The sequence below is a fragment of the Triticum dicoccoides genome, chromosome 1B (assembly GCF_002162155.2).
Source record: "Triticum dicoccoides isolate Atlit2015 ecotype Zavitan chromosome 1B, WEW_v2.0, whole genome shotgun sequence".
Classification (NCBI taxonomy): Eukaryota; Viridiplantae; Streptophyta; class Magnoliopsida; order Poales; family Poaceae; genus Triticum; species Triticum dicoccoides.
In genome coordinates this window covers 32,354,947-32,377,960 of record NC_041381.1, presented here as the reverse complement: position 1 = coordinate 32,377,960, position 23,014 = coordinate 32,354,947, and the positions used below count along the sequence as shown (strand labels likewise).

The window sequence follows — 23,014 nt, the reverse complement described above, 5'->3', positions numbered from 1 at the left end:
CTCAGGTCGGCCATACCCCGACAACCAGGTTCTCGGGGTTCTGCAAGCCCGTGTGGGCAACACGGCAGTCTTCGACGGGCCTCAACAACTGGGAGGCCATGAAGAGAAGGTCATGGGGCGGCAAGGCCTCGACCGTGACTCTGGCGACCATCGAGGCTGTGCAGGAGGCGCGGTGCTCTATGGTCAGCCACGCAGCAACCCTGACGCGCTCGGGGTCCATCGAGTCCGTGCAGAAGGCACGACTCACAACTGTCGGAGGAGATCCGACAAGCAAGTCTGATGGGAAGAGCACCAAGGACTCCGCTACCCTGAGAGGAGCCACTCCGGTCAGTGTGGCGTCCGGCACAACGACCCCGGGAAGGGAGTTCCCGGGCAGTGCGGTGTCCGGCACAACGACCCCAGGAAGGGAGTTCCTGGGTAGTGCGATGTCCGACAAGTCATCCCCAAGAAGGGAGTTCCTGGGTAGCATGACGTCCGACACGATGACCGCGGGAAGGGAGTTCCATGGCATTGTGACGTCAGGAACTACGTCCCCAGGAACACTGACGCCCACAGGCGAGGTGGTTCCCGGGCATGTCATGTCCCCGCCAACAGCATGGTCGGACCTGTTCGATGCCGACAACAACGTTGGCACTCCACACAGGTCCCGACGCCCAGAGGGATATTCTCGGCGAGCCTGCGGGACGATCGCAGCACTGCGAGATCAAGAAGGACGAGCACGGCGTACGGGCTACACAAACCATGAGAAGGCTGACATCCCAAAGAAGGCACTTGGTCGCATTCGGTTCCGGGAACCACACGACAAGATCGGGATCATGGAAACAAGCTCCTTCGACAAGGTTGAGGAGGAGATTGTTGGGTCAAACCTTGTCTCGGAGGCATGCATGCAGCGGCAGCAGCAACAAATACTTTGCTAGGAAGTATTGGGCATGTCGGCAGCATGCAGCACCAGCGGCAGCAGTAAAAGAGGAGAGAAGTTACTTCAGTTGCCGTAACTTAGTAGCTAAGCAAATGCTAGATGTAAGCAGTGACGTGTCATAGGATATGACGTATGTGCTTAGATCAATTAGAACAGTAGGTCGGTTTATAAGTGCTATATAAAGAGCACCACTCCACCTGGTTGGAGAAGGCCATTCCACTTCAATACAAGGCATTTTCCTCCTTCTAGTACCACCGTGTGTGCTCCAAGCCTCAAGTGCTGTGTACTACTACTACTGCTGCTACTACGTGTGTGTGAGATACACTAGTAAGTGTGTGAGTAGTACGTGTGTGTGCTCATCCGCCGGTCGTCTATCAGTGTACTCGAGTGCTAGCGAGTAGTTCTGGGCTAACAGCCACGGCCCAGGGCGCCATGCTATTGTCAATAGCATGACGCCCCAGGCAAGGATGCCATACCCCTTCGCTGACATTGCTATGTTCGCCTTCAAGGTGTCGCCCAAGGATACATCGACGTGCGGCTGGACAAGCTCACCAACAGGTTTGTGAGTTTACTGACTAGTTTAAGGCAGGCATTGCTTGCTGGCTCTCATTTTCTCGCTGTAATGATGCACTTGCACACCAAAAATTTAGACTGTCTATGTACAATCACATCGGTGAATGAACTGTCTGCTGACATGGTCATCCAATGGCAGTTGCCTCAAGGCTGAATTAATGTCAAATCCAGTCACATCTCACAGCTAGCTCTTTATAGTTCAGCCACAAGTCATGTACGACTTCTCTTTGGTCAGAATGTGGGTGTACTTTTCCGTTATTGATATGATTGACTGTGGCTTGCCATTCCACTATGATGTACCATGATAATATAGGTAACTCCTCTTTTTTTCATTCAGAGTTCAGTCTCCAATTTTTTGCCTGCAGTATGACGTTTGTAAACTTAAGACATTTCAAGTTCTTTTGTAGTGATGAATTATTTTACTGTTAATGCATTCTGATTAAAAAAATAATGCATTCTGATTAATCATCTTGCTAATTACATGATGCTACCCAAAAATCAAGTAGTTAACCTGACCACTAGTGCTGTGAAGTACTAAGATTGGTATTGTAGAAGCATTGATTGATATTCCACTAATTATCATGGGAATCATGTTTTATGTGTGAGTGTTTATCTAGACAACTCGGGTAGAAAAGAAATTTTAAAAATCATCACGAGTAAACGTCCAGTGGCTAGACTAATTAGCGGATTGGTCCATCATCCACTGCTAGTAGCACATGTGGGTGTACACTCGCATGCTCGTACTGGAGTCTGCTGAAACACATGCACATTAGATTAGCGAAGGGCATGCGCAGGCTTAGGGCGTCAAGCTATTGAGCATGGCCCCCTATGCCGGGGCGCCATGCTCCCAGGCACGTACAACATGGTAAGTCAGCGCTGACTCCACATCACCCTTGACCGGGGAGTCGTGCTGTCTAGCATGGCACCCCAGGGCTGGGCGTCATGAAAACCCCCTAATTAAGTAGGGAGGCCATGAGCACCACCACGTGCATACAAAGCTGCCTCTACCTAGCTAATGAGTCATTTATTTTGCAGAAAAGCGGGCCGTTTAACTAGCTAGCTAACAAATAGCAACCATTGGAAGATTAGCATAGCAGCAGGTGAGTGAGCAGAGGGAGAGGGAGGTGCTACCTGCTGGGAGCGTTGCGTCGTGGTGGCCGAGCTGGACTCGTCTAGCTCGGTCCCCTTGATCACTCACCTTGGAAGATGAGGAGCACAACCATTGGTGGCTATGTGCGTCCATCCTCCTCCTCATGAGGGCAAGGCTGGCAGCTGCAAGGTGCCCTCCTACCGTCATCGCCGTCGCATCCATGCCATGGGTGATCTGCAGCAAAGGAAATCTGAACCTCATTACATATATCTTTGGTCTGAGAGCAGAGGCAGCTTTAAACATTAGCATGCCTTTGGCAGGAGTAACCAACCATAGAGCCGAAATATGGCCATGAGAGCAGTAATGAGCCAAACCAATTGAAACAAACATAAAGGGACCAATGGGATTAACAGAATCTATGCATTGCTTGAACCAAAAAATGCTACTGCACATGCATTCACTGAAGAAACTAGAATCATGTACATACATACAAATTGAACAGTGGAAGAGCAACAATTAGTAATGGACTAGATTAGTTAGTAGACTAATTTAATTGAGTGCAATCAACTAATTACCAAAAAAGAGGCGTGCTACAGTAATTCGTGGTGGCTGTTCCTTGTTTTAGCAGCAGCGGCATACTCGAAATATAACAAGTATTAGTACTCAAAGAGGATGAGTTTGACTAGAGCAAGGAAATGAAAACAAGGACAAGATTTCTTTCTTGCAAATTCACCGCCACATGCATAACACAGCTAGCTAATGACCCAAAGGAAAAACCCATGATTAAGCAGCAAGGGCATGACCACCACCACGTCTACCTAGTGGGCCATTAGCAGAAAAGCAAGCCGTTTAACTAGCTAACAAACAGGAACCAGTGGAATATTAGCATAGCAGCAGCCGGTGCGGGGAGAAGCAGGTGAGTGAGCAGGGTGTGCGGGAGAGGGAAAGGGGGAGGGAAGTGCTACCTTCTGGGAGCGGTGCAGTGTCGTAGCCAGGATGGACTCGTCGAGCTTGGGCAGGACCCCTTGGTTGCCTTGGAAGCAGAGGAGCAGATCCCTTGGTGTGCCCCTCCTCCACGAGGAGGACAGGGCCCCCAGCTAGGTGCATCCCTCCTCTTCCTCGAGCAGGACAAGGCCATATTCCCGGCCGGATATGGCGCCCTCCTACCCTCGTCGTCGTCATGTCTGCGCCATGGGCGGTCTGCAGCAAAGCAAAGGAAGACAAGGTTAGTTTGGGGCGGCAGTTGTGGCGGATCTGGCAGTTTCTCGGGGGAAGTTTTATTATTTGGCACAAAAAGTTAATTACTACAGAACTTCGCCATGCTCCTACATACATGAGAAACTGGGGAGTCCAGTGGCAGTGTGGCACCAATCAAGCAAGCAGTAAGCCAAATCCGGACCTCACCGAAATAGTTTGGTTTAAAAAGAATAGAAACTAGGCAGGCTAGAGAAGAGCATCGACCACTTGGGTAAACCAAACATACTTGTGATGAAGAACCTACGCAAATTGCAAAATTTCATCATACACAAGAACCTGGAGTCGAGTGCAGTCAAACAAGCAGTAGACCAAAACCATGATGGACCTCACCACGCTAGTTTGGTTTCACATCCAGAATACAAATTACCATCACGGCATCATATATGACAATAGAAACCATCTAGTCTAGAATGTTCACTTTGGTTCACAAATGAACTATGCAACACAAGAAGATTGACATTGTATATCCACTTAAAAAACATAAACAGAAATTGGGTCAAAAGCCTCACAGTCGAGAGGGGCAGAGCCAAGACCTTGTGTGGGGAGTCAAGGTCAGGGTCCCCTGACTTGGCGATGTCCTCGTCGTGCTCGTCAGCTTGGGCTTGGGGTCCCGTTCATCCCCGTCGTCCATAGAGTCGGGCACCTGCTACACCAAACAAGGGAGGAAAATAAATAGAGTTAATTGGTTTTAAATAAAAGACTGGGGTGAGTGCTGCGAGCAGAATAATGTTTTTGTGAGGGTTGCGGAGACAAACATGAATATGATGATTAAGGTTGTCTGCTAATGCTACTAGTAGCGCTAGAACATCAAGTAGAATGATATCACTATGTAGAACAACAAGTTCATAAGTCCGTCTACTAGTACTAGTAGCGCTTGAACATCAAGCAGAATCATACCATTATACACAACCACCACCAGCAACTCAATAAAGCCTACATTTCACACTACTACACAGTTAAATTTTAGCGACATTCGGGGAAATTTCCAGAGTTCACAAATAGGGCCTGAATGGTGCATGCATTAGAATTATTTACCACGTAAGAGCATTTCTCTGCACTCACAAGAGCTCACTAGAAGAATGAAACTACAATGACAGCGATGTTACAAGTACAATTAACAACAATAAACCAGAAGACTTAAAAAAAGAATAACTCAACCATGCTACTATGTTGGTAACTACCCAACCATGCCAATGATATTAACATGATTTATGTATTGCTTGAACAAAAAATGCCGCTGCATATTCATTCATGGAAGAAACTAAAGATCCAAAAGGAATGGCTCCAGATTTAATCAAAGTTCAATCGTGCACCAACACGTGCATAGCTAGCTGCCTCTACCTAATGGGGCATTTATTTAGCAGAAAATCGAGCTGTTTATAACTAGCTACTCCCTCTGTCCCAAAATATAAGAACGTTTTTAACACTACACTAGTGTCAAAAACGTTCCTATATTATGGGACGGAGGGAGTAATAAACAACAAGCATTGGAACATTAGCATAGTTGCAGCCCGTGCGGGGACATTAGCATAGCAGCAGGTGAGTGGGCAGAGGGAGAGGAAGGTTTTACCTGCTGGGAGCGGTGCGTCGTCGTGGCCAGGCTGGACCCTTCTCCCCTTTGGGGTGAGAGACATATCAAAGGCGCGACCCTTTGGCTTTTGTCCTCGTGTTATGAGAAGGCATAGCTGCATTATCATCATGAAACAATACTAATTGGGTAAATCATAAAGCATAATGACCAAGTCATAATGATCTAAATCAACTCAGAATCAGATAGGATATGATGAACATGTTTATATCTTTTACTTAAGCTTTCCAAATTTAGTGTTGATACATGTACATTATCTTACAACAAACAACTGCAATGGAAATTTGAAGAAAAAAACGTCAAAGTATCAGTACAATTCTGACCAGCTTATGTTATGATTTGCTTCCACGCTTCAAAAAATAGGTACCTTCATGTTATGGGTCAGAACCCAATAGTGTACCGCGTTGCTCACGATTACAACAGTTCTAGACGAATCTATCAACATGAAATATATTGTGAGCCCCCCCCCCAGCCTCCGCGTCGCTTCCAGGGGCGACTCGGGAGGCGAAACCCTAGCCGCCGCCCAGGCTCCCCTCCTTCCCCTCCCTCCCCTCGCCGTCGCCGGAGGATGCCGGCGGGCAAAGCCCTCACCGGTGGACGGCGGCAGCGAGGCCCTCGTTCGTGTGCTCGCGTGCCGCTGCTGGGTGTGTTGGAGCGGCGGGAGCGCGCGGTGGCGCGGCGGGCGGCCGTCTGCTCGCAGGGAGGTCGAGATGGCGTGGACTGCGTGCGCGGTGGCGCTGCCATGGCGGCCGCCGGCCGCTGATGCGTGCGACAGAGTTGAGGGCGCCCAGATCTAGGCTGCGCGAGCCCGCCCAGGCCCGCGACAATCACTCTGTCCCCACCCACCCTTCTCCCTCCTCCCACCCCCCTCGTCCGCCACCGGCGGTTGCCGCTGGGTTAGCAAGCACGCGCGCGGCGACCCTGACGGTTGCTGCTCCGCTGTGCCTCAGCGGATCCTGGCGGCGGAGGCTGCGGGCCAGCGCGGCGGCGGCGCGGTGCACGTGGCTGCTGCCGCCTGCTGGACGCGCTCCCGGCGGTGGCCGGCCTGCTGGAGTTGCGCTGGTCGGTGCCCACTCCTGCGACGACAACGTTTCTAGGCTTCCCCCATGTGTGTTGGTCTTCTCTGACGATTCTTCGCCATGCCCGGTCTGCCAATGCATCTGAGGTCTTCGTTCTTGGGTCGGGGCGAAATCCCCGCGCGGCGACGGCCTGCGCTGTCAACAGCGACGCCCGAGGGTGCCGTCACCTCCTTGGAGGCGTTTGCATGACCCTGACCGGACCTCCTCCTCAAGCACCGGGAGAAATTCTAGGTCCGGCCTCCCGGACCGGGCAGCGGCGGCGTCTCAACGTTGTTCCCCTCTTGATGGCCCTGCTTTGACTGCAAGTGGAGTACTTGATGCGGCAGATGGTGGTTGGTGATGCATCGATCTGGCGTAGACTGCTACACAAGGAGCAGGTTGTTGGGTAACGTAGCAGAAATTCAAAATTTTCCTACGTGTCACCAAGATCTATCTATGGAGAGACCAGCAACGAGTAGAAAGAGAGTGCATCTACATACCCTTGTAGATCGCTAAGCGGAAGCGTTCAAGTGAACGGGGTTGATGGAGTCGTACTCGTCGTGATTCAAATCACCGATGATCCTAGTGCCGAACGGACGGCACCTCCGCGTTCAACACACGTACAGCCCGGTGACGTCTCCCACGCCTTGATCCAGCAAGGAGAGAGGGAGAGGTTGAGGAAGACTCCATCCAACAGCAGCACAACGGCGTGGTGGTGGTGGAGGAGCGTGGCAATCCTGCAGGGCTTCGCCAAGCACCGCGGGAGAGGAGGAGTACTTGTGAGAGGGGGAGGGCTGCACCAGAACTTCGTCTCTAGCTCCCATGCGCCTCCCCACTATATATAGGGGTGGAGGGGCTGGTTTCTTGCCCTCCAAGTCCATTGGGGCGTTGGCCAAGGTGGGAGGAAAGAAATCTCATTATTTCCTTCCCCACCGATTGTTATCCCCCCTTTTTAGGGATCTTGATCTTATCCCTTCGGGATATGATCTTATTCCTTCTAAGGGGGGATCTTGGTGCGCCTTGACCAGGGGTGTGGGGCCTTGCCCCCACTACCCACGTCCATGTGGGTCCCCCCATGCAGGTGGGCCCCACTCCGGAACCTTCTAGAACCTTCCTGGTACAATACCGAAAAATCCCGAACATTTTCCGGTGGCCAAAATAGGACTTCCCATATATAAATCTTTACCTCCGGACCATTCCGGAACTCCTCGTGACGTCCGGGATCTCATCCGGGACTCCGAACAACATTCGGTAACCACATACAAACTTCCTTTATAACCCTAGCGTCATCGAACCTTAAGTGTGTAGACCCTACGGGTTCGGGAGACATGTAGACATGACCGAGATGTTCTCCGGTCAATAACCAACAGCGGGATCTGGATACCCATGATGGCTCCCACATGTTCCACGATGATCTCATCGGATGAACCACGATGTCAAGGACTTAATCAATCTCGTATTCAATTCCCTTTGTCTATCGGTATGTTACTTGCCCGAGATTCGATCGTCGGTATCCAATACCTTGTTCAATCTCGTTACCGGCAAGTCACTTTACTCGTTCCGTAACACATCATCCCGTGATCAACTCCTTGGTCACATTGCGCATATGATGATGTCCTACCGAGTGGGCCCAGAGATACCTCTCCGTTTACACGGAGTGACAAATCCCAGTCTCGATCCGCATAAAACAATAGATACTTTCGGAGATACCTGTAGTGCACCTTTATAGTCACCCAGTTACGTTGTGACGTTTGATACACCCAAAGCACTCCTACGGTATCCAGGAGTTACACGCTCTCATGGTCGAAGGAAGAGATAGTTGACATTGGCAAAGCTCTAGCAAATGAACTACACGATCTTTTGTGCTAGTCTTAGGATTGGGTCTTGTCCATCACATCATTCTCCTAATGATGTGATCCCGTTATCAACGACATCCAATGTCCATAGCCAGGAAACCATGACTATCTGTTGATCACAACGAGCTAGTCAACTAGAGGCTCACTAGGGACATATTGTGGTCTATGTATTCACACGTGTATTACGATTTCCGAATAATACAGTTATAGCATGAATAAAAGACAATTATCATGAACAAGGAAATATAATAATAATACTTTTATTATTGCCTCTAGGGCATATTTCCAACACAGGTCGCAACGTTTGCCTGCGGCAGCGATCCCCAATGGATGCTACACCAGTTCCAATCAGGCCCTGCCTTTCACCCGCCGACTCTCTAGGCACATGGGTGCGAGGTACGTCGGCCTGGGCAGTCCTGAAGCTGCATTCCTCCCTGGAAGTGTCTCGCAATGGCAGTGATGCTGCCCTGTTGCTCCGAGTCTCAGTGCTTCGCCATTTTGGCTGGAGGCAAGGCTGGGCGAGGCCTAATGTCGTTGCGTGCCTGTAGTTGTGGGCACCTCCTCACCTAGCTGTAGTCACTTGGTGAGGACAGTCGTGTGTGTGTGTGTGCGTGTGTGTGTCCCTCCTTTCTGGAGGTTGTACCCCCGATGTCTTCCTGTTCAATACAATGAAACGCAACTCTTTTGCGTTTTCTCGAAAAAAAGAATCATATTAAACTGAACTTTATTCCCAAATTCTTGTATGTTAGAAGCTAAACATTTCTACACTAACGTTGTAATGCTTTAGTGGAAATAGAGCAAACTACCTATAATCGAGCAAATTTCTGTATTACTGCTACACTAATACAGTGATGCTTCAGTGGAAATTGAGCAAACTGCCTATAATCAATCCCCAATTTATCATCACAAGTGAGAATTTCAGAGCAGCTAATGAATGCATTACATGCTTCCACCCCCACATATCCAAAAATAAAATTTTCATATGGTTGGTTTAGTACTGTAAGTGGAAGAACCGCTCTATTATGGAAAAACAAAAGGCACCTTCCGAATTAAGCTAGGGGAAACGGTAATCCTTCAGCTATTATTACTGCAGGTTATAGATAGGGACCACCAATTTATTATCGCAAGGTCAGCACTCAGAATGACACCTCGTACGGATGAAGCATGCTGTCAGGTCAGAAGGGGAACCAACTGGCAGACCGCAAGGCATCTCCACTCGTAAAGCATGGGTGATTTACCAGAGCGGGATCAAGAACATGGCGGCTACTAGGACCACAACCCTAACAAGACCAAACATCAAAACCTGGAACCAGGAGCGCAAGCTCCCAGCTCCGCAAACCAGTTAATAGGATTCTCGAAGTTTACCAGGTTTTGAGCCGTCTCCTCGAAGAAGGCCTAGCCTGACCCCGCGCGGTCGCCGCCGGAATCGCTCTCAACCTCATCTCCGGCGCCCATCGCGTGACCTGGCTGGACTAGTAAAGCTCAGGCCCCTTCATCGCCCGCCTTGGAAGAAGAGGAGAAGAGCCCTTGGTGACTATGTGCGCCCATCCTGAGGAGAACAAGGCCAGTGGCTGCAAGATGACCTCCTTCCATCATCGCCATCTCATCAGCGCCATGCGCGATCTGCAGTAGAGAAAATCTGAACCTCATTACATATAGCTTTGGTCTGGAGAGCAGAGGCGGCTTTAAATCATAGCATGCAATGGGAAGGAGTAAGCAACCATAGAGCAAAAATATAGCCATGAGAACATTAATGAGACAAACCACTTGAAACAAACAAACTTAAATGAGAAAATCTATGCATTGCTTGAACCAAAAAATGCTGTTGCATACTCATTCATTGAGGAAACTTGAATCATGTACTCCCACCGTCCCAAAATTCTTGTCTTAGATATGTCTAAATACGAATGTAGCAAGTCATGTTTTAGTATTAGATACATCCGTATCTAGAAGGGAGTACATACATTGACATTGAACCAAAACTTGTGACGTGTATTCATCATATAGTTGTACAATTGCAAACTAAGAGATACCGAAACTGGGCAAGAGCAACAATTATTAATGGAATAGATTAGTTAGTAGGCTAATTCAATCAAGTGCGGCAACTAATTACCAAAAAAGAAGCATGCTACGGTAATTGGTGGCGGCTATTGTTGTTGTAGCAACAACGACATACTTGAAATCTAACAAGTACTAGTAGTACTAAAAAAGGATGAGTTTGACTAGAGCAAGAAAATGAAAACAAGGACAAAAATTATTTCTTGCAAATTAACCACCACATGCATAGCATATAGCTAGCTAATTAATGGCCCAAAGAAAAACCCCTGACTAAGTAGCGAGGCCATGACCGCCACCACGTCTACCTAACAGGCCATTAGCACAAAAGCAAGCCGTTTAACTAGCTAACAAACAGAAACCGGCAGAAGATTAGCATAGCAGCAGCCTCTGCGGGGAGATTAGCAGCAAGTGAGTGAGCAGAGGGAGAGGGGGAGGGAGGTGCTACCTGCTGGGAGTGGTGCGTCGTCAAGGCCAGGCTGGGCTTGTCGAGCTCGGGCAGGACCCCTTGGTTGCCTTGGAAGCAAAGGAGAAGACCCCTTGGTGTGCCCCCTCCTCCTCGAGGAGGACAAGGCCGGCAGCTAGGTGCGTCACTCCTCCTTCAGCAGGACAAGGCCCTACTCCTGGCCAGATCTGGTGCCCTCCTGCCATCGTCACCGTCTCATCTGCAGCAAAGCAAACGAAGAGAAGGTTAGTAGGGGGTGGCGGATCTACCAGTTTCTATGGGGGAGCTTTATTATTTGGCACAAGAAGTTAATCACTGCAGAATTTCGCCATGCTCCTACCTACACGAGAACCTGAGAGTCCAGTGGCACCAATGAAGCAAGCAATAAGCCAAACCCCGGACCTCACAATAATAGTTTGGTTTAACAAAGAACAGAAACTAGGCAGGCTTGAGGAGAGCATTGATTGGGTAGACGAAACACAAGACTTGCAGATATATTGGCAATATTTGACAAGCACACCTAATTCACATGACGATTTCCGAATGCAAGCAGCGAAGCACTATGGCCCCATAAAGTCTTGGGCCATTATGCAATAAACTCTTATCGTAGCCACAAATGGCTCCAACTTGTGGGCACAAAATTGAATAATTGATTGATGAATCGGATTTGCTCATGTTTAAATTGTAAAGAGGGGAGAAACTGAATCGGCCTAGAACCAAACACACACACACACACACACACACACACACAGAGAGAGAGAGAGAGAGAGAGAGATGAGATGGGCGACCTTCTGAGGGAACTCGCAGAATCGCAAAGTTCCCATCAGTTTAACATTCGGATCATGCCAGTCAATGATACTACGATCAAATGAATACTAGTAATAAGCACCATTGCAATCTGGGAGTTAGTTTTCCGAATTAGTTATTGACGAGGACAAACAAAGTCTGATAGACTCAAGAGTTAGATGAACGCCATACCACTAACTTATTGAGCAGTGAGATTGATATGTTCCAAGTGAGATTAAATAAGTTGACGGGAAAAAATCGATTTTTTACCATGTCAGTGGCATAACAACACAAATCTCACAATTCAGATACAAGTGTTAAATTCAGATATATTGATCACATTATTGATCGATGTTCAATTAAGATTTTTGCACGAATGCTCCTAATATATGATGAGTTAGGACGTCCATAAAGGAGGGAGGCCTTTTCAAGAGCAGAACAAAAAAAAGTATGTACACTACGCGGAGCAATAGAGGCTATCTTGGATAGTGCCAGAGTAAGTGTTAATAAGTTCAGTTCCTTAATCACTAGCCAATATTCAATTGATTCATGCACCAAATTTGAAATAGCAAAATAGCTCAAATTTACAGATCATCTAGTCTAATATTATGTGTCATGCTGCTCTATTGTAACTCCTAGGTTTCTCCCAGCATCAATTATATTCCTCTAGCTACTTAAACTCCAACACACAAGCATAGTAACCAGAAACTGAAATACCATTCATTCATCAGTACCAAAACAACCTCCTTATATAGCTACAAAGTGACCATCAGGAACCACACACGCATCATGCAAGGTAGTAGGACCAAATATGGTATGAAGTGGAACCATACTTGTCATCAAGAATCTACGCAAATTGCAAAATTTCATGATACACAAGAACCTGGAGTCAGGTGGCGTCAAGCAAGCAGTAAACCAAACGAATGATGGAACTCACCACAATAGTTTGGTTTCACAACCAGAATACAAACTACCATCATATATGAGCATAAACACCATCTTTTTAGCTCATGGTCACTGTGGTTCACAAATGAACTATGCAGCACCAGAAGAATGACAGTGTATATCCACTAAGAAACATAAACAGAAATTAGGGAAAAAGCCTCACAGTTGAGAGGGGTTGAGCCAAGAACTTGTGTGGGGAGTCGAGGTCAGGGTTCCCTGACTCGACGATGTCCTCATCGTTCTTGTCGGCTTGGGCTCGGGGTCCCGGTCATCGTCCTCGCCCATGATGCCGGGAGCCTGCTTCACCAAATCAAGCAGGAAAATATATAGATTTAATTGGTTTAAAATAGAAGACTTGGGTGAGTGCTGCAAGCAGAATCTTGTGCGAGGCTTGCGGAGGCAAACATGAATATGATGATTAAGGCTGTCTATAGTAGAATGATATCATTGTGTAGAACAACAGATTCATAAGTACGTCTACTAGTACTAGTAGCGCTAGAACATCAAGCACAATCATAACATTATACACAACCAGCAGCAGCAACTCAATAGAGCCTACATTTCACACTACTACATAGTTCAACTCCAGTGAGATTCATGGAAATTTCCAGAGTTTACAAACAGGGCCTGAATGTTGCATGCATTAGAATTATTTTCCATGTAAGAGCATTTCTCTGCACTGATAAAAGCTCACTAGAAGAATTAAACTACAATGACAGCTATGTTACAAGTACAATTAACAGCAGTAAACAAGAAGAATTCGAAAAAAAAAGTATAGCTCAACCATGCTACTATGTTGGTAATTACACAACCATGCCAATGATACTAACAGGATTTATGTATTGCTTGAAAACAATGCTGCTGCACATTCATTCATAGAAGAAACTAAACATTCCAAAGGAATGTCTCCAATTTAGTCAAAGTTCAACCATGCACCAACGCGTGCATAGCTAGATGCCTTTGCCTAATGGGGCATTTATTTAGCAGAAAAGCAATCCGTTTAACTAGCTAACAAACATCAAGCATTGGAGGATTAACATAGCAGCAGCCCGTGTGGGGAGATTAGCATAGCAGCAGGTGAGTAAGCAGAGGGAGAGGGAGGTTTTACTTGCTGGGAGTTGTGTGTCGTCATGGCCAGGCTGGACTCGTCGAGCTCAGGCAGGACCCCTTGGTCGCCCTTCCAGGCTGGACCCTTCTCCCCTATTTGGGGAGAGACATATAAAAGGCGCAACCCTTTGGCTTTTGTTGCACGTGTTATGAGAAGGCATAGCTGCATTATCATCATGAAACAATACTAATTGAGTAAATCATAAAGCAGAATGACTAAGTCATAATGAATGTAAATTGACTCAGAATCAGATAGCATATGATGAACAAGTTTAAATATTTTACTTAAGCTTTCCAGATTCAGTGTTGATACATGTACATTATCTTATAAGAACAACTTCAATGTAAAATTCAAAGAAGAAAACGTCAAACAAGAGTCTAATTCTGACCGGCTTATTATATATGATTTGCTTCCACATTTCAAAAATAAATATCCTCATGTTATGGGTCAGAACCCAACAGTGTAATGTGTTGCTCAAGATTTCTACAGTTCTAGACGAATCTATCAACAAAAATCATATTAAACCGATGAAGAATTAATTCCGAAATTCTTTTATGTTAGAAGCTAAACATTTATATCAAGTGCAGTATATGATGAACTAACCTTTCATGGCAGCTTCTTCATCGAGATAAAGCGGTGTCGCGTATTGCCTTATAATTCCCCAATTATCTGCAATGGGAAATTCGAGGAAGAAAACGTCTAACCATGAGTCTAATTTTGACCAGCTCATATTATGATTGTTTCGACATTCTAAAAATAGATGCCCTCATGTTATGGGTAAGATCCCAATAATGTACCATGTTGTTTATGGTTTCAACAGTTCTAGAAGAATCTATCAACACTACTCATACAAAACTGATGAAGAATCTATCGACAAAACTCATACACAAGGACTAGAGTGGGAGGCAATTAGACAAATCATCAGATGGAGATGCATCGGTTGGTTTCCATCCAAAATCCGGTGGCATTCAAACATCATGATCTGCTTGTAAAGACAACACCACCCAGTGCAAGAATACATAATAGGAACAAGCCTCATCAGGAGAGAGAGGAAGACAAAATTAAGTGGTGTTCCTCATCCACACGACGGACCTCACCCAGCCATGAGTCCACTACTGAACTCTGTTCCTCGTCCATCTTTACCAATATTGTTTTTTACTCACAGCTCAACGCCGCGACTGCAAAATAACCAAACAAGCACACACGTCATTAGCTAGACACCAATTGCTGCCTGGATTAGCTAGCGTCTGCAGCGACACTAACTTATCATCTTATTATCATATGCCATAGCATAGATAGATAGGAACTCACAGTTTGATAGGTGGTGTCCACTGCGGCATCCAACATTGACTTCAATGCAGACGAGCTCTTCTGGCTCACCGACGATAGCCAGGACAAGCACCCATTGCAGTGGTTGTAGTTCCCGTTCCACCGAGACGGCGTCTGCTGCTCCGTTCTCCCGGCCGGGGCTGACGCGAACGACAGCAACAGGTACACCATAGACGCCGACGAGCAGCTGCCAACAACCCACTTGAAGCTCATCTTGCCACCCGACCTGCCCGAGCTCGCGCCGTCGTTGCACTTTGTTTCGGCTGCTGCAGGGGCACCACCACCGCCCGTTCCCTCGAAGCTCAGGAACTGCTGCTCATACAAAGAAGATTCGATCAAATTATAAGATACATGTGGTTTTAGAAAAGGCAAAATTGTAATACATAAAACAGCCACCAAAAACTGTAGCAAACTCTGCTTTATTGATGCCCAGCCTGCCTTTCACGCTAGGCACAACAATATCCCCTCTATTTTTCAGTTCAGAACGACACAAAATGAATTGTGAGGATGGGCACCTTATTAATCAACCTACCAATTAATGACACACACATGTATATAGCTAGTGTATATACACTCAGCTCAAGTTGACAGCCCCATCGCTGCTTGCTTTGCTGCTGGATCATGCATCATCGATGCTTCTCTGTCAGACTAAGCTCGGACATGCATCTCTGCTATATATTTATCTACCTTATTAAGGTTACTCCCTATCTATAAGTAAATAAGATCACTAGCTAAGCTCTTGGTGCTGCTAATACACGGCCGATCGGGTCATTAGCTGCCTACTCCACTTTGCCATTATATTGTACAGATATGATCTGTGTGTGCCGGACGACAAGCACGGCCAATCTCGATCCTCCTCCATGTTCACCAATATTGCTTTTACACATGTCATTAGCCACACTACTTGCTACTTGGACTATCTCGAAACTAACTGAGCATCCTATTAAACATATGCTACAGCGTAGATAGATAGGCACTCACAGTCGAGTCAGTGGTAATTCATTGCACCATCCGGCACGCCTCTGACGTCGAGATCTTCTGGCTCGCCAACGACAACGGCGATGTGTACCAATTGCTGTAGCTGTAGTTCCCGTTACCCCTCGACGGTGTGTGCAAATTTGTCCTCCTGGGTAGTGCCGACAAGAACGACAGCGGCGAGTACACCACCGACCATCAAAGACAATGCCAACGAGCAGCCGCCCGCCTCCCACTTGAAGCTCAGCTTCCCGCCGAACCCGCCAGAGCTCATGCCATCGTCACACTATGATGCTACAGCTGCAGGGCACTAGCACCGCCCCTTCCCTGGAAGCTCAGAAACTGCTGCTCACACAAAGAAAACCAATCAGATTAGAGTAAACAAAACTGTAATACATATATAACAGCCACTGAAATCTGTAGCAAAATCTGCTCGGTTGATGCCCGACCTGCCTTTCACACTAGGCACAGCAAAATCCCGTGTTTTTTAGTTGAGAACTACACAAAATGAATTGTCGGGATGGGAAACCCTACTGTAAAGTTGTTTTCTGATGGTTAGCAGCAGCATAAAGCAACCACGTATATGTGTTAGCCAGCTAATCCCGATTGTATACTACCCTGATATACTACAACAGCAACCAAGAAATCAAATCCATCTCAGTTGTTACAACACTTGAGCATCAAACAATTTAAGCCAGTGTGTTTAGGAGCAGCCACAACTTTTTCAGGGCAGTCTAAGTGACAGTACAAGACTGCAGTGCAGATGGAGTCCTCTTGTCCCGTCACAAAAAAAAAGAAAGAAATGTGTACATGCAATGGATAGGTACGCACACAATTTGCTCCAGTTTCGGTCATCCAAAACTGAACCTAAACGTGACGCGCGCACGCACACACACAGTTTGTCAAAGTTTAATTTCTTCAAACGTGACGAACCGAAACGTACACACTACAGGTGGTATTGTGATGTGGGGGTAGATGGGGAAGCTCACTCACCATGTTGGTGCTGGGTCGGAGGTGAAGATGGCCTGCTGCTCACCAATGGCCAGCGAGTGTTAGAAGGATTTTATATTTTTACATACAAATAAATAAACGTGCTCAATTGCACTAATCAGTGTGCAGTGTGAAACTCCCACGGTCGCATAACTCAACCCGTGGGCACATACAGCGTTAGAGAAAGAGGAGATGGATCAAGTGGGCTTATGTATGCCGGAAATGAAGAAGTGGCCACTGGAGGCGCCACGCGGGAGGCGTCGGGGTTAACTTTTTGTAAGCCAACAGACCATCAACAAAGCTGCAAAACAAACGAAACATTTTATGAATCTGGCGGTCCAATTTCCACCCATAAATTACTGTCGAAAAGAAGAAACGGGTTAACAGATTTGGAGAGAAGCCAGCAGGTAGTACCTGTGGAAATCATCGTAATCGAATTTGTACCCAACGGCCTGCATCTAGGATCAGAAGAGACGTGCATGGTGAAGACTAGGGGCAAACAGAGGAACTCGTCTTTACTGCAGAATGAAATCATACGCACCAGCAGCCCAGCCATGGCGGTGCTCGAGTGCTTGTAGACGAGGAAGCAGAGCTACCAGCTGACCCTCTTGTCGTCCTGGAGCTTCTCAATGATATAATCTGGACCAATACAGTGAATTAGTCATCTAAACAAATTAAACCAGTGTGTTCAGGGCAGTCTATGTGACAGTACAAGAGTGCAGTCTATGCCCAACCCTCAACCCCCAATCCTCTTGTCCAGTTAGAAAAAATGAAATGTGTACATGCAATGATAACGTACACGCACAATCTGCTTCAGTTTCGGCCATCCAAAACTGAACCAAAACGTGACACACACACGCACGCATACACAGTTTGCTAACAGTTTAATTTCTTCAAACGTGATGAACCCAAAGGTACAGTGCAGGTGGTATTGAGATGTGGGGGGTAGATGGGGGAGAGGGGAAGCTCACTCACCATGGATCTTGGCCTGCTGCTCCATCCTCCTAGCCGGCGCTGACACGAACGACAGCGGCAAGTACACCACCGACGACGTTGACGAGCAGCTGCCGGCCTCCCACTTGAAGCTCAGCTTGCCACCCAACCCGCCCGAGCTCGCATCGTCGTCGCACTTTTTCCCTGCTGCTGCAGGGGCACCATCACCGTCCCTTCCCTGGAAGCTCGGGAACTACTGCTCATACAAAGAAGATCAATCAGATTATAAGATACATGTGGTTTTAGAAAAGGCAAAACTGTAATACATGAAACAGCCACCAAAAACTGTAGCAAACTCTACTCTATTGATGCCCAACCTGACTTTCACGCTAGGCACAGCAATATTCCCTCTATTTTTCGGTTCAGAACAACAAAACAGTGAGTTAAGTAGCACTAACTAAACTATAACCATCGTTATTAGTAGCAGCAATGCACATAGTAATAATCTATGTATGTATGAAAGATTCGTACGTGTGGGCACCTTATTCATCAACCTACCAATCAATGCCACGCACATGTATATAGCTAGTTTATATACCGTCAACTCAATTTGACAGCCCCGTAGCTGCTTGCTTTGCTGCTAGATCATGCATCATCGTTGCTTCTCTGTCACACTCGTCACACTATTAAGCTAGGCTGGAACATGCATCTCTGCCATATATTTATCTAGCTTATTAAGCTCACTCCCTATATCTCTAAGTAAATAAGATGACTAGTTAAGCTCTTGGTGCTGCTAATAAACGGCTGGAAGCTCAGAAACTGCTGCTCACAGAAAGAGAAGCAATCAGATTATAAGACACATGTGTGGTTTTAGAAAAAGCACATGAACCGTAATGCATATAACAGCTAGCTAGTGAAAACTGTACCAAACTCTGGTCGATTGATGCCCGACCAACCTGGCTTTCACGCTAGGCACAGCAAAATCCCCTCTCTTTTTTTTAGTTGAGAATGAAGGAAACAAAATGAATTGTCGGGATGGGAACCCTACCTAGTGTGAAGTTGTTTTCTGGTGGTTAGAAGCTAGCAGCATAAAAGAACCAATTATATGTGCTAATCCTGATTGCTGCTATTTTTACAAGAGCAACCAACAAATTAACCCGACCTCAGTTGTTACACTTGAGCAGCCACAAGAATTTTCAGGGCAGTCTATGTGAGAGACTGACAGTAGAGAGTGCATTGCGGGGGGAATCCTCTTGTCCAGTTAGAAAAAAAAATGAAATTTGTACATGTAACGGATACGTACACACACAATTTGCTCCAGTTTGGGTCATCCAAAACTGAACCTAAATGTGGGAGACAGAGTTTGCCACAGTTTAATGTCTTGATGAAATGTGATGAACCAAAGCTTAGACGGTGCAGGTGGTATTGAGATGTGGGGGAAGCTCACTGACCACGGTGATCTTGGCCTGCTACTACACCTCTTCTCCTCTCATCTCCTCTCCTCTGGCCGCTGTACCTACCTACAGAGAAGAGAAAAGACAGAGGAACAGATGAGGAGAAGAAGAGATCCAAAGGAGGAGGTGGAAGAAGAAGAAGGGGAGGAGGGATCTGACCTGCTGCACCTCCCGCCATGGCCATGGCCGTGGGCGGAAGAGAGGGGACAGCTAGGGTTTCGGCCGCCGTCGAGGAGGCAAGGAGGTTGGACACTGCGTTCCTCCACAGCGACCGGAGAGGCGGAGATGAGAGGAGAAGAGACGGGGCTCCAGCCGGCGGTGGTTGATTGTGGAGAAGAGGAGGGAATCCAGCCGGCGGCGGTGCTCCGCTGCCCGACCACGGTGGCTCCTCCGCGGCGACAGGAGAGGAGAGGAGACGAGCCGCGGCATCTGAAGGAGCAAGAACGCGGGCACGGGATTCGCCGTCGCCGTCGCCGTCGCCGGATTGGGGGTCGCCGGAGGTGGTGGTGGTGAGTGGGAGGGAGGGAGAAAGGGATCGGAGCCGCGGCGGCGTTGGAAGGGTTGGATGGGAAGCGTCGGGGTTGGATTACTGGATCACCCACCCCTTTCTTCGACGCCGCCTTTTCAATGCTACGCGGCGGCGGGTAGTTGTTATCGGGGATTGCGCTTCGTTCATTTATTATTTTCCTTGATTGATGTACTCCTATATGACTCGTGGATTGTGCTTTGTTCATTTATTATTTTTCTCGATGCATATGCCACTGGCATGATAGGTTGGAGAGGAGCCTCGCTCGTGATTGGTCGATTGGATCGTCTGTCTCATGGATCCATCCCCTTCTTCAGACAATCTCAGCCGTTGAGGGTTGTTACGAAGGAGAAGATGACGTTCTGTCTGCATTTGGGCTTCTCTCTTTTGCTTCATGTATGTATATATATAATACTACTACATATACATCATAGGATATCTCATCCCTCGGATCGGTCCCTTTCTCCTGTTAGTCTCAATCGTCCGCCTACATACATCGAACCAAATATAAAGGATGGTTCCTGACTCTCGTTTGAACGCATCGACCGATCGAAATTAATATTTGGTACCACAGTCTAGCCTTGGCCACAAGCCGGAGCCGGGCCTGGTTTTTCTTTTTCTTTTTTGCTTTGATTTTTGGGCATGCAGGAGAGGAGACGACTAACTCCAGCTAGCATATGCGGTGTCAGGAATCGGTCTACGAAATGATTTTATGTGGATTTATCCCCCTTTTTTCTCTCACTTCTAAGATTTATCTTATTCTGTTGCTCTTGTTGGTTATGCTTTGATTGATCCAACATCCACTCACCAGCCGATGTCCGGACTCGTGTCGTGTTCTACGTGTGTCAATCCATGCAAAACAATGAAAAGCCGCGAAAATTCTACAGGTTATTTTAGACTAAAAAAAAACTCTTCTCTTTTCAAGCTATAAAGTTTGTCTAGTTATAGCACTGAAGAACGAAAAATGGAGGTCAACTATATATGCACAAATGAACAACTTGTTGACATTATCACTAAGTCTCTAGGGCGTTTGATGTTTTGGGAGATTGGGTCCGAGTCCAAGCGATCAAGTAAAGAACATTATGCTTAGGTGGGTGCGTGTGGGTTCAAGCATAGCGTGTGAGTTTAGGTTTGGTATTTGAGTTTGCAAGCGGATCGTTGATCTATAAGATGCTTCCCTAGTTGTCTAAGATCTTTCGAGATAGACATTGTTTGCAAATCGAAGAGTTGTAATATCGGTGGCGTCATGTTGGGTTCAATCTCGTGTCCTTATGCAAATCAAACCAGTCATACCAACAACCGACTCAAACAAAAGAAATGCGCAAAACCTCATATAGCCATTAAAAAAAATATGAGTCCGGACAGGAACACCTCCAGGACACACGTCACATTCACACAAGCTGTAAATAAAAAGGGAAAACCGAGAGAATTCAAACCCTTACAAACCGAGATTCTTAGTTATAACCGTCGTTGCTAGCCGCCCCTACACCATTTCGACCTCCACCGTCTGCCGTCGCCGCTTGCCACGCCTCATTTTCTAATTATTATTGCACGCTAACTCGACAAGTATCAATGAGTTTTTTTGGGCGGTTTTGCCACGACTCCGTTTCATTTATTTTATAGACACAAAAAATAAGCAACCAAACAGTAGTTCTTTTGTTTAAATCTATTATAAATTCCCATGATGCAATAAAAACCTATAGCCAAAATTGTAAGAGTCCAACAGTCAATTTACTTAAAAAGAATGAAGACAATGTATTCGGATATCTATCTAGGTCAAGGTATGAAGACAAAGCAGGTATGTAGCTTGGCCAAGGTAGGTAGTTAGGATCAACAATGGCATTGAGCAAGGCAGGAGAATAATTAACTGAAGATGAAAATTACTTGTCAAGAAACCGGCCCCTCCTGACCCCTCCCACGAGGAGGGCGGCGTAGATCCCCCTCCCCCTGCTTCGCCGCCGCCAGAGGGCTCCTGCTCAAGGTGCGGCCTTCGTGGCTGCAGTCGGGCAGGGGCGGAGGTGCGGGCCTTCGGCGGCGCGGCGGCCGTGGTATGGCTGGTGGCGGTCTTCCTTATCGTAGGCTGAAGCCGGTGGCGCGCGGGGTTGGCGTGGCAGGGTCATCCGTACATGCGGTATTTTTGTATGTATAAAATAAAATAATGGGCTTCTCGAGATCAAATCAAATCAAAAAAATTTAAGAAAATTGTAGAGGAGGATTAATTGATTCGCATTGTGGTTGGTCTGATTAGTGGCAGTACATCTTTGCTTTACTATTCGCAAAGATGTACTGCCACTAATCAGGAAAAACATAACATGTTAGGTAGCGTTCAATTTAGATGGAAATAAAGGCAGGGTCATCCAAATAGCTTACATAATAGAAGCACCAACTTTCCAGTCAGATTACAGTACCCTAAAGCTCAGAGAAAAGGGCCATTCAGTTGCAACATGCAAAACCTGACACAAAACAAACACATGCTATATCTAAATGAGTACCATGGAGATTAGATGGAGAACAAACACCCCATTAACAACGCTCGCATCCATAGCTCGCCGATCCTCCAAAGCATCACACATATGGAGGAAAATATCTATCTCAGCTTTGAGGGAAAAACCATGCCGTTTGCATTTTGAAGTCCTTGCATGATCCTGTCGGCAGTGGTATGAAGGAACACTCCCCATCCCTCATGTCATATACCGCACAAGAACTTGGCGCATCTTTCCAGAACTAGTCACAGCTGCCATCATCCATGAAGTAGATGAAATCCCCCTTCAGCTTGTACTGAGACACGTCAACAGATTGGGATGAACTTGGGCTGACGAACAATGCCTGGTCATCCCCAAAACTGCTCACCTTCACTCAACTTCGAGACTGGAAGTCTGACTGACACACCTCAAATTTAATCCCTACTGGCTTGATACCACCAATCGTGTCATTATCACATTCACCAAATATTGTTCTCTGTACCAGTAGTAGTGCACCATGAGATTCAACTAGATATGACTCGAAGTAAGAGATGCCACCTTGGATCAACTTTAAGACACAGGGGGCACCATCAAGTATACGCTCGATCCGAGATACCCTTAACTTGCCATTATCATTGTCCTCTCTGACATTGATTGCCAAAAGG

General features: G+C 46.8%; 1 long non-coding RNA gene and 1 pseudogene across 1 annotated transcript; one reads left to right on the top strand and one right to left on the bottom strand.

Moving 5' to 3' along the window:
• Positions 1-1,144: 1,144 nt before the first annotated feature.
• LOC119317504 lies at positions 1,145-19,959 on the bottom strand. Its single transcript, XR_005153657.1, has 19 exons — positions 19,521-19,959; positions 19,359-19,427; positions 17,950-18,163; positions 17,516-17,613; positions 17,389-17,432; positions 16,978-17,275; positions 15,991-16,329; positions 14,992-15,321; positions 14,773-14,858; positions 14,284-14,349; positions 13,681-13,842; positions 12,736-12,869; positions 10,845-11,061; positions 9,707-9,964; positions 5,410-5,524; positions 4,373-4,482; positions 3,548-3,782; positions 2,624-2,816; positions 1,145-1,851 (listed from the first exon to the last, which is right to left on the bottom strand). It is a non-coding gene; the product is annotated as an uncharacterized LOC119317504 (long non-coding RNA).
• Positions 5,996-6,695, top strand: LOC119317496 (annotated as a pseudogene).
• Positions 19,960-23,014: the final 3,055 nt, after the last annotated feature.